General features: G+C 42.3%; 1 protein-coding gene across 11 annotated transcripts in view; it reads right to left on the bottom strand.

Moving 5' to 3' along the window:
• sgms1b (sphingomyelin synthase 1b) overlaps positions 1 to 2,668 on the bottom strand; it is a 95,429-nt gene extending 92,761 nt beyond the window's left edge. For 3 of the 11 annotated variants that reach the window (XM_063071608.1, XM_063071616.1, XM_063071615.1), the window contains exon 1: positions 2,218 to 2,313. The gene's annotated coding sequence lies outside the window, so the exon portion shown is untranslated. Of the gene's footprint in view, positions 1 to 654; positions 940 to 2,217; positions 2,314 to 2,484; positions 2,545 to 2,573 lie in introns of those variants that run through there. The other 8 variants (XM_063071617.1, XM_063071611.1, XM_063071609.1 and 5 more) reach the window with 6 other exon arrangements.
• Between the last annotated feature and the right edge of the window lie 10,365 nt (positions 2,669 to 13,033).

Below are 13,033 nucleotides of genomic sequence, written 5' to 3' on the forward strand. Positions count from 1 at the left end.
GCTTGACGTCTGTCTCCTCGGCTTTGCTTCATTGCCAATTTTCGACTCACAGACCTGACCGCCTCTCAGGCTGGCAGTGTCTTCTGTCCCGACAGCTTCCAAGAGGTTGATCCTGTTTACGAGAGGTACATCCCCTGGGGTCTTCTGTACTTCAAGCATCCTTTCCTTCCTCATCGTCGCCCCCCTTCTCTCCTCTGGTATCCATTACTGGCCCAAATTACTCAGGACTATTAACTCTTATGCAATTTCTCTCCTCCCTATCCCCACAGGATCAGGATGACTTCCACTATGGGGTGACTCAGCAGTGGAATAAATAAGTGCTCCAGTGACCCAAGTTCAATGCTGACTTCCAGGGCCATTTATGTGGACTTTGCACATTCTCCATGATGACACACATTCCTTCCAAGTCCTCCAGTTTCCTGCCAGTGCAGACAAAGTGCAGAAAAAGTGTTGGAAGATTAGGACCTCAAACCAAATCCTAAGTGCTCCCTACCTGGGTGCAATGATAAAATGTCACAAATGCAATCACAACATTAAACAATTCCCTCCACGCCTCACAGTCAAAGTCATATTCTGCCTTAAGATTATGGTAGTTTGCTCAAAAACTGATTTTCTCCATTTTTGTCAATTGTACTTCAACATAAAGCAACTCACCTTAGATTTTTACTGCCAGAAGATTCATAATACCAACTTTCAATTTATTTTTGATAACTGGAACCCTCAAAGCATACAACAGTCAATAATACAGCATCATTGTTTAATCTATTTTAAAAATTCCTCAAACTCAAATAACCATGTAATACAAGGTAGCAGTCACTATAAACTAACCAATAATTAAAACAGCTGAAGTTTCCGTTGTAATAAAGCTAATTGTTCAGAACCATCACATTACTACTAAAGTAACACGAAGAAAACTAAAACCTGAAGCATCTGTTTGGTTCGTAAGTAACAGCACGACAAAATGAGCAGCTACTCGGCCAGAAAACACACATTTAACCACACCCACACCACGGGTCAAACGATAGCGACACTACCCTAGTTTCCGTCGAACATCCTACTCACAAAGTTTAAAATTTACTACTAACCAAAACTCCAGCAAATTCCATAAAACGCACTTCGGCAAGAATAACAACACGAGACAAGAGCTAGCACTGGATCTTCCGACTTTACCAGTTTTTAGTATTCAGAAGAAATCCCTCGGGTATTTGGGCTTGCTCTCGTTAAACCATTTCCTTTATTAGAAGGAAATTTCCTCTATTTTGTGAAACTATCAAATAGATCGGAACCAGATCTAAGAACATTGACTCCCGTGTCCACAAGTTAACATGCTTGCCGATTTACCCGAATGACAAGATCTGGAAATGATTTAAGCTCATCCCTCCCCATTGGAAGGTCTTGAAATTACACATACAGTGAGCGACTTTCTCAGTGAACGCAACCGGTGACCGTGGCGCAGTTGCACTCATTACGGATACAGGGACGCACTTTTACAGAAAAATCTGATGAGTAAATATTCGTGGGATGGGGTCCTGCAATATTTCCATGCGGGCAGATAGGACTGGCACTACTCAGTTCACGGCCCCACTCCAGGTTCATTTTACGCGTGCGGGCTCTGAAAAGGTGTCTTCCCTGGGCTCCCTGTCTAGATCCCAGAGACAGGAGAGGTGGGTTTAAAAAAGTGAAGAGCGGGGAAAGAATCCTCTTTCAACTTAAAGGCTCCTGCAGAAACTTGGCGCGGACTGCAGCCCATCGGTCCGCTGTCACCCCCCGCTCGGCGCCACACATTCCGATAGTTGGGGGCGGGGAGTGGTGGTGTGGAAAATCTGTACCTACCGGCCTACTTCACCCGGGAGGGAACTGAAACTTTTACTGTCAAGGCCACGGCACAGCCAGAGTCACCGGGTTGGAGGGAGGGGGCGGTAAGTCTCCCTACCGAGGGCCAGGCCAGGCCTGTCTTCACTTTGCGGTGGGTCAGGCGGCCTGGGCTCTCGAGTGGGGAACTACGCAGGTACCGGGGGTGGGGGTGGTGAGTGACCATGTAACCCCTCGTCCCCACACCATCTCTCCCCTGTTGCGCAGCCTCCTTGGCAGGGGGAAACACACGCATTTGCCAGCAATCGTGGCCGAGGCTGAAGCGAGGGCGGACGACGAGCGACTGCCCCCCCCTCCCTCCGCCTCCGGTTTGTCGGTAAGACGGGAGCTTTCGCTGCCACTCACCCGGCCGCTGGTGTGGAACGCCGTGTCGGTCGCGAATGTTCGGCGGGCCGGATTCTCCGGCTGCGCGCGCGCGCGCGCGCCCACCCTGGCTCTCCCCGCCCTCCCCGCGCGCCCTCGTACTCCTCGCGCACCGCCCCCCCCCGCTGCCATTTTCCCCCCTCCCTTTCCCAGCCGCTCTGAAGGGAATTCCTCTGGCCCACAATCCACCGGGCTGGCAGGGGCGACGCAGCCACCTGCGCCAGGACCGCCGCCTGCTGACTGGGTTACCTGCACGGGGCGAGAGGAGGAAACGCCGCTGGTTCCCCTCAACGGCAACACGTACTGCCGAGCCCCTTGGGGAATGTGTTTCTGATTACCTGCCGCCGACGCGCTCAGTTGGAGGGGTTGAGTCTCAGCTGGACGACGTGCACACGTCAGTTGCTCTCCAAGTCTGGGGACAGATGGCGCCTTAATCGGGGTCTGGAGAGGGTGCAATATTTACACGTGCAACAGCTGTTTCTCCCTCTAGGCGGCTTACGGGAACCGACGCACTGAGCAGCCGCGTCTCCAGTCCCACCATCTCCCCCTGCGCTTACACAGACGTACCTGGCTACCTGATTCTCTGAGCATGTCTGAATGGTTCTGGGTAAATGTCACACGGTCTTTAACTTTTAGGACAATCAAATTGCCAGGCAATTTAAAAAGCAATGTGAAGATGGGCAGTATTGGTATTTATGATGTCAAAGAAAACTTATTTGTAGCCGGGTCCTAACTGGCCTGACCTGTGTTATGTTGGGGCACTAAGGTCACACCTATAGTACTGATACTCTAAATGATGGTGGCTTTCTCCAGGAATAAGTTGCATGAGAGGTAGTAAAGGATAAAGTTGACATGCAGCAGTAGCTCCAGGGTATGAGTACCACTGTGGGCAAAAACATAAATCAAAGCCAGGCTTCATAATTATCGAGCAACACACAAAATGCTGGGAGGAACTCAGCAGATCAGGCAGTATCTATGGTGGGAAATAAACAAGTCAACATTCTGGGCTGAAACCCTTCATGAATCTTGTTTATTTCCCAACATAGATGCTTCATGACCTGACTTCCTCTAGCATTTTGTGTGTGTTGTTCAAGATTTCTATCATCTGCAGAATTACTTGTGCCTCAAAATTATCGTTTGGTGGAAAGGATATTGCAATAGGTTATTCACACTAACATCTACAGGTCCTGGTAAATGTCCCATTAAGTCTGGACAGATATCTTGAAGACCCCTGCATGAACATGCCCAAAGTACTGTACTTGGGTCTTTCTTTAATAGAGGAGAAAGTGGATGGGTTCAGTTTCAGGTACTGTATATGGCCATTTCTGTTGCTTCCACCTCAAGAATTGACCAATATTTGCTATATCCTAAGGAATCTAAGTAAGCAGGATGCAACCTCAGGACAATCTTCGTGTCAACACTCATGATAATTCCTAAACAGGATGTGATTAGCCATTGACTTATCACATTAGTACATGAAGTGAAGAAAATATGTTTTGTTTTTCATTTGAAACATTGACTCATTTTCTCTCTTCAAAAATGCAAACTGATTGATGCACATAGATTTGGAGCAGCAGCAGGCCGCTCATCCCCTCAAGCCTGCTAATGCAATTGCACTTTCGACTCTGCATTCTATTCTATCTACAGTAACCTTTCAACAAGTTGTTAAAGATTCTATCTACTACTACTATGTCAACTCAGGCCTGGGGGCCAGCGTCGGGCACGATGGTGGACTCTCCACTTCTCCCTCTCCCTCATCAGTGTGTTCAGTTCACCTACATTAGCCGCGCCGCTGTCTTCTAGGAGTGTGTTGACCATAATCTTGGGCGGGCATCCAGGGTTAATCCTCCCATACCTGGGCTCCCATATGATGACTAGGCTGGCAGGTCGCTCGGGGTGGCGTAGACCGTGCCCGGCTAGTTGCAGTCTTCTCGCCTCGATTTCAGTGGTGAGCATCGGCAGGTCGTCATAGAGCTCAACGTTCGTCATGTGCTATTGCCAACTCACGTCAAGAGCCATCCGGAGCATTTGTGTAGAGCAATCATCTAGAGACTTTTGCATCGTCTTGGTGAGTGTCCACGTCTCACAATCGTACGTGAGAATGAACTCTGTAACTGCTATGAAAATTTCCCAGAGCTGGCTGTTGGTGGCTTCTATCTACCTCTTCCTTAAAGACATTTAAAGAGTTTGCTTCTGTTGTCTTGAAGAATAGAGTTCCTCCAGTCTGATAGAGATTAAAATCTCTGTGTTATTAGGAAGCCCTAGTTCTTGAATAGTGACTCCTAATTATGGTAACTATGAGGTAAATATCCTGAGTAACATGCACAAATTCTTGGAGCTCAGCAAGTCAGGGAGCATCAATGGAAGGGAATAAGCAATCAACGTTAGGGCCAGATCCCAATGAAGGGTCTCAGCCTGAAACATCAACTGTTTATTTCCTTCCATAGATGCTGCCTGAACTGCTGACCTCCTCTGTATTTTGTGTATGTTGCTCTGGATTTCCAGCATCTGCAGAATCTTTTGTGCTTAACGGTAAAAATCTTTCCACATCCACCTAGTCAAGATCTCTCAGGATCTTAAATATTTTGAGAAGTCCCTTCTTTCTCTTCAACCCTGGCCTGTCCAATCCAAATATTATATGAGTAAACATTATTTGAACTCTTTCCAATTCATTAACATCCTTAAAATAAGGAGACCAGTGTGCTGTATATCGTATCCAAATATGGTCACACCAATGCTTAATATATCTGAAACATAACTTCCCTACTTTTGTACTAAATTCTACTTGCATGAACAACAGCATTCTGTTAGTTTTCCTAATTACTTGCTATATCAGCCTATCAGCTGTAAGTTATGCACTAGATCTCTACACCTCAGAGCTCCTATTTCTTTGCAATCTGCAATCGCTTTATTTTAGTTTTCCTGCCAGAATGGACAATTTCACATTTTCCCTTTATGCTCCAACTGCCAGATCTTTATCACACACTTAACTTGGATCCTCCTGTGTCCTCTTCACAACTTATTGTGCCCATCACCCACATACCTACCCATGTGTGTTTAACTTCTCTTGGTTTGCCATTCCTAACTTCCTTCATCCCGACGCTGTCACCTGCCCATCATCCTTTCCTTATCCAATTCCACCTATCACCTGCTATCTACTGTCTCACCCATCCCTGACAGTTCTATGTACTGGCTATCTTCCCTCTACACTCTCAGTCATGATGCACGGTCTCGATGTGGAAACATTGACCATCACTTTTCCTCCACAGATGCTAGCTGATTCACTCCATTCTTCCAGCCATGTATTTTTTTGCTCCAGATTCTATCATCTGCAACCTTTTGTCTCATTACTTTCTTAACAATCTTTATGCTACAAATAAATGTAGTAAGCACATCTTTGGTGTCTTCATCCATGTTATTTATATAAATTCAATCCCTTTAGCAAACCACCCGTAACATTATACGACTTTCCTCCAGCGCGCTAATCTTTGATCTACATCAATATGTTATTTCCTACACCTCAAGCTATTTTTAATGCAGTAACTTAGAAAATGTCTTCCAGAAATTTGTATTAGGTTATTCACTAGTTTCCACTTATCTGTAACACATTAAATCTTCAAATAACTGAAACTGATCAACTTTGCCTGAAAACTTAAAAATTTTGTAAATGCTATTCTATAGTTCGTTTAATATTACGGGCTGGCCTGTCTCATGTCTTTGTGCAATTGTGTACTGTATTTATCCTTTAAGTAAGATACTGCTTTTGTATTTTTTTTTAGTTTAGCATCGAAGAGTGGCACTATGGTGTAGCTAGTACCAGACATCCTTATCTCTCTATGGAATTTGCATGCTTTCCCAGTGGCTGCATGTGTTTCCTCTGGATTCCCTGGTTTCCTCCCTCAGCCCAAAGGTCTGCATATTGGTGGTTAATTGCTCACTGTAAATTGACCCCAGTGCATAGTGCAATGTGTGTGTGAGTGGTAGAATTTGGAAGGCATTGAAGATGAAACATGAGGTTGTGATAGTAGGTGATTCTAACTCCATATGTTAACTAGGACTGCCGTTCTGTAAAGGACTAGATGGGATACAGTTTGTCAAGTGTGTTCAGAAAAATTTCCTTAATAGGTATATGGAAGTCCCAAAGAGAGAGTGTGCAATATTTAAATATTATTAGGGAATGAGACAGGGCAGGAGACAGAAGTTTGTGTAGGGGAACACTTTGTATCTAGTGATCATAATACTAGTGGTTTCAAGGTAATTATGGAAAAGGATAATTCTGGTCCTCAGGTTGAGATCCTAAATTGGAGAAAGGCCAATCTTGATGGTATCTGGTAACTGTGGACTGGAACAGGCTGTTTTCTGGCATAGGTGTACTTGATGAGTGGGAGGACTGCAAAAGTGAAATTCTGAGGGCACAAAGTGTGTATGTGCCTGTCAGAATAAGAGGTAAGGATAACAGGTTTACGGACCTTGGTTTTCAAGAGATATTTAAGAATCTACAACTAGAGGTCATGGTTTAAGGGTGAAAGGTGAAATGTTTAAGGGGAACCTAGGGGAAACTTCTTAACTCAGAGGGTGATGAGAGTGGATCCAACTGCTGGCACAAGTGATGGGTGCGATTTTGATTTCAATGTTTAAGAGAAGTTTGGATGGGTACATGGATGGGAGGGTATTGGTCTAGGCAGTTTAAATGGTTCAGCATAGATTGAATAAGCCAAACGGCCTGTTTCTGTGCTGTAGTTTTCTATAACTCTATGACTTTGCGTGGAGAAAATAAAACAGAGGAATAGTGTAGGATTAGTGCAAACTACACTCGGTGGCCACTCTATTAGGTGGCTCCTGTACATATACAGTGGCCATTCAGTGTAGGTTTGTGGTCTTCTGCTGCTGTAGTCCATCCACCTCAGGATTTGACATGTGCACCCTTGAGGTGAGTGGCATGTTACCACCCACAATAGAACCCCTAAAATTCGTCTACCGACAGTCAATTGACAGATGATGCAATAGCCACAGCTGTACACATCGTCCTTACAAATCTGGAGAAGAAGGATTCTTATGTGAGAATGCTGTTCTTGGACTACAGTTCAGCATTCAACACCATAATTCCCTCCAGGCTCAACAAGAAGCTCAGAGTCCAGGGCCTTCATCCTACCTTGTGCAGCTGGATACTGGACTTCCTGTCAGATCACCGACAGGTGGTAAAAGTGGGCTCCCTCACCTCTGCCCCTCTGTCCCTCAACACAGGAACCCCCCAAAGCTGTGTCTTAAGACCCCTCCTTTACTCTGTATACCCGTGACAGTGCTGCCACCCACAGCTCCAATCTGCTAATTAAATTTGCTGACGATACTACACTGACTAGCCTGATCTCAAATAATAATAAAACAGCCTACAGAGAAGTCATCACCCTGACACAGTGTTGTCAAGAAAACAACCTCTCCCTTGTTGTCACAAAAACAAAGGAACTGGTTGTGGACTACAGTAGGAATGGAGTCAGGCTAACCCCTATAGACATCAATGGATCTGGGGTTGAGAGGGTGAACAGCTTTAAGTTCCTTGGCATAAACATCACCGAGGATTTCACATGGTCTGTACATTCTGGCTATGTGGTGAAAAAGGTACAACAGCACCTCTTCCACTTCAGATGGTTGAAGAAGTTTGGTATGGGCCCCCCAAATCCTAAGAACTTTCTACAGTGGCACAATTGAGAGCATCCTGACTGGCTGCATCACTGCCTGGTATGGAATTGTACTTCCCTCAATTGCAAGATTCTGCAGAGAGTGGTGCTGATAGCCCAGCGCATCAGTTGATGTGAACTTCCCACTATTCAGGATATTTACAAAGACAGATGTGTAAAAAGGGCCCGAAGGATCTTTGGGGACCAAGTCACCCCAAGCACAAACTGTTCCAGCTGCTACCATCCAGGAATGGTATCACAGCATAAAAGCCAGGACCAACAGGCTCCGGGACAGCTTCTTCCACGAGACCATCAGACTGATTAATTCATGCTGACACAATTGTATTTCTATGTTATATTGACTGTTCTGTTGTACATACTATTTATTATAAATTGCATATTGCACATTTAGACAGAGACGTAGTGTAAAAAATATTTACTCCATGTATATTAAGGAAGTAAGTAATAAAGGTCAATTCAATTCAAAACCAAGTACAGTAATCTCACTGTAACCTGCTGTCTGTACATCTTGAGCTTTGAGCAGTGGAAAATAATAAAGTCAATTCAATTCAATGCATTCAGCGGTTCTTCTGTGCACCGCTGTTGTAATATGTGGTTATTTGAGTTTTTGTCACCTTCCTGTCAGCTTGAACCAGTCTGACTATTCTCCTTTGAACTCATTTTTGCCCACAGAACTGCTGCTCATTGAATGTTCTTATTTTGTTTCTTGCATCATTCTACATAAACTCTAGATACTATTTTGTGTGAAAATCCCAGGAGATCAGCAGTTTCTGACATACTCAAACCAGCCATCTGACACCAACAATCATTCTGTGGTCAGAGTCACATTTCTGACTGAGGTCAGAAAAAAACAAGGGAGCTGACATGGATAGGGCCTGTAAACTGGTGCTCAGTTCATGATGCACAGTTAACCCAACCCAAGCGCAGTGATTGCAAGCATCCTGCCAATTTCTGCTCATAATTACTATTTTTTGTGAAATCGGTACTACCGGTACAGTTAATTAATTGACTGCATCAGCAGACAGCTTCAAATCATACTTGTTAACATCAATTAAATTTGCTCTGCATTCCTGTACTGCTTGAAACTAATCGAAAAAGGTGAAGTGTGATGTAGATGTATTGACAGACTTTTAGACTTCTTATATTCACTCCACTTTAGAAATAGGTGGCACTGCAGTAGGAAAAAATTATTACCCATCTCCAATAGTTCTTGAGAAGAAGGTGAAAGGCAAACTTCCTGAACTGCATCTGGTGAAATTAATCTCACAGTACTGTTGAGAAATGAGTCCTAGAATTTAGACCTCGCAGTGATGAAAGTGCTGGCATCCATGAAAAAATCTGGTCTGGGATGTAGTAAAGAATAGAACATTATAAGTGAAAGAGGAAGATGCATGTATTTAAAGTACTGCACTGGAGGCTTTAGTAGAGTAAGTAAAAGTTAGGAAACTACAAGAAGGTCTTTGACAAGATCACACATGGGAGTCCAGACAGAAAGGTAAGAGCCGAAAGAATCCAGGACAACTTAACAAAATTAATACAAAGCTGACTTGGTGATAGGATGTAGTGGGTAATGTTCAGGATTGTTTTTGTATTTTTAAGCCTCACTCTTATTGGTGCATCATAAAGGTCGGTGGTGAAACCCTTGCTGTTTGCTGTACTAATGAAATGAACATGATGTAGAAAGTATATTAATAAGTCATAAATGATGAAGAATGATAGTTTGTAGATAGTGAGGAGAGTGGTCTTTGTCTACAGATGGTTATTGATGGTACAGTTGGAATGACAGATAGAGAAATGACAGATAGGATTTAATCCAAGATAGGATTTTTTGGGAAGACAATGAACTAAGTTATACACAATGAATGGTCGTAGCCTAGGAAAATACTAAGTAACAGAAAGATCTTGGTGTACAAGTCCAAGGATTGTTGAAAGCAGCAGCACAAGAAAGCTAAGAAGGCATACAGGAAGCTGCTTCATTAGTCAGGACATAGATTACAAGAATAGGGAGGTACCATATTTTGAACCATTTTTAAAACATCGTTGAAGCATCAGTTGGAGTTCAGTGTGCATTTCTGGATTATAGGAATGATATGGTTGCTATAAACTAAAATACAACAAGCAGGATGTAATGTTTATAAGGCATTGGTCAGATTACACTTGGAGTATTATGAGCACTTTGGGGCCCTTTATCTAAGAAGAGATGTGCTGCCATTGCAGAGGGTCATGGGAGGTTCACGAGAACGATCCTGGGAATGAAAAGGATAATCTATGACACAAAAGGTTCTGCAGACACTAATCCAGAGCAACACAGACAAAATGCAGGAGGAACTCAGCAGGTCGGAGAGCACCTATGGAAATGAATAAATGTCGACATTTCTGGCCGAGACCCTTAACATATAAGGAATGTTTGATGGCTCTGGGCTTGTACTCGCTGGCGTTTAGAAGAATGAGGGAAGAATCTCATGGAAACTTATGAATATTGAAAGGCCTAGATAGAGTGGATGTGGATATGATGTTTCCAATAGCGGGGGAGTCTAGGACTAGGTTCAGAATACAAGGGCACCCTTTTAGAAAAGAGATGAGTAATTTCTTTAGCCTGATGGAGGTGAATCTGTGGAATGCATTGCCAGAGATAGCTTTGTAGGCCATTTTATTTCATATTTTTAAACAATATTTTTATTGAATTTAACATATATTTCACAAATACAAATAAACAATAATAATAATTAAACTAAATAGTGAAAAGTGTCCTCATGTTTTTCACAATCATCAAAGGAAAAAATATAACACTTCACATACTTCACATATTTAACAAAGAAATAAAATAAAGACATTAAAAAACTGTAGAAGCACTCAACAACACCCAGCTATTTCAAAATGACTGTGCACCTTGACATCCAAGAAACTCCAATAAAGGTTTCCACACATTTTCAAATTCTCCTGCCCTTCCTCTGGTTATGGAAGTCAGTCTCTCCAATACCTTACAAAATGCCATCTCCTTCACCCATACATGTATCAAAGGTATATCCACTTTACTCCAAGATAAAGCTATCATCCTCCTGGCTTGCAGGAGTCCAAAGTCAATTAAAATTGACTGTTTTGAACTAACAGTAAAGTTCTTTGGAAATATACCTGGTACACACATTTTTGCTTGGTGAGGCACATTTACTCCAACAATCTCAGATATAGTCTGAACAACTGTTTTCCAGTATTTTTTTTTAAATTTTGGACAGTCCCATACACAGTGAAACAGAGTATCTTTTTCTTCTAAACATTTAACACAAGTGTCCAGGATGTCAGGGGACCAACAGTTCAGTTTGACCAGGGTAATATAAGTTCTCATTAACTATTTGTGTTGTAATAGCTTCATTCTCATATTAATTGATTGTTTTCGGGCTTTTGAGCATGCCATTTCCCACTCAGTTTCTTGTACGTCCTCTTGAACATCCGATCTCCATGCCTCTAGCCTGTCAATGGTGGACTCCTTGTCATATGACATCAAAGCTGTATAGAATAAAGAAATCTGACTCCTCCCCTTTGGGTTTAGAAGTGTGAGATTTTCAAGATGTGATAGTGGTGGTTCAGATATTAAATGCTTATATTTTGATAGTATGAAATGTTTCAGTTGCAAATATTTTAAAAAATGTTTTTTAGGAATATGGTATATCTGACACAATTGATCAAATGTAATAAGATCACCATTCATATAAAGGTCCTCTATTTTCTGCAGACCTTTGTCTGCCCAGATTCTGAAACCACCATCTGCTCTTCCTGCCCTGAAGTATGTATTGCCCCATATTGGGAACAAGCGAGAAATGGGAGGAGTATCTTTAATATGCTGATGTGCTTTATACCAGATGTCAATAGTATTTTTGAGGAAAGGGTTCTTGGTTGTTCTTTTCAAATTTCTTGGGTCTGCAGAGTATAGAGCTTTGATGGGAGGTTTGGTACTGACGCCTGTTCAATATTTACCCAGGCTGGAAGGGCCTCCATTGAGAAATAAAACATTGCAGAACATATGTGAGCAGACTGATAATACCATTTCAGGTTCAGGAGCCGTAGCCCTCCTCTTTCATAAGGCAGGTATAACAGCCTAAGTCTCAGTCTAGATAACTTATTATTCCAAATGAATTTACTAAAGATATTAGTAAGCTTATCAAAAAATTATTTTGGTAGTGGGAGAGGAAGTGATTGAAAAAGGTATAGAAGTTTTGGTAATATATTCATTTTGATCATGTTTATATGGCCAATCATTGATATGAGCATTGTTATCCATTGATCTAACGTCTCCTTCACCTCGCCCACTAATGGGTCATAGGTTGTTGGGACGATCGTTTTAATTTTAGGGGTAAGTTTGACACTAAGGTAGGTAAATCCTTCCTTTGCATTTATAAATGAGGTTTTTATGACTAGTTTCAATCTTTCTTCTTTGTTCAAAAATAGTATTGATGATTTTGAGTTGTTAATGTTATAACCAGAGAACTGCCCAAACAATTCAATCTGTTGCATTAAGTTTGGAATACTGACGGATAAATTTGTTAAAAAAAGAATCACGTCGTCAACATACAAGGATATTCTATGTTCCTGTTCTCCTAACTGGATGCCCGACATGCCTGTCTGCGTTCTTATCGCCATAGCCAGGGGTTCTGTGGCTAGTATAAACAACATCGGTGGCAAAGGACATCCCTGGCGAGTAGATCGTTCCAAGATGACTGGTTTAGAAACTATACTATTTGTTATGACACTGGCTATTGGATTTGTATATAAAATCTGAATCCATTTAAGAAAGTTCTTTCCAAATCCAAATCTAGGCAATACTTTAAATAAATATGGCCATTCTATTCTATCAAAGGCCTGCCGAGTATCCAGTGATAATATTGCTGTACCTTTCGTGTCAAATTTTTCATGAATTATGTTAAGAACTCTTCTAATATTATGAAATCCTTGGCATTATTGCACAAAACTATTGTGATCATTATGAACTAGATGTGGGATATAAGGATCTAATCTTCTTGCTTAAGCTTTACAAAGTACTTTTGTGACCAATCCAATTAGACTTATTGGTCTAAATGAGGAACACTCTGTAGGCGGTTTCCTGGTTT

Source organism: Mobula hypostoma, chromosome 19 (genome assembly GCF_963921235.1).
Source record: "Mobula hypostoma chromosome 19, sMobHyp1.1, whole genome shotgun sequence".
NCBI lineage: Eukaryota > Metazoa > Chordata > Chondrichthyes > Myliobatiformes > Myliobatidae > Mobula > Mobula hypostoma.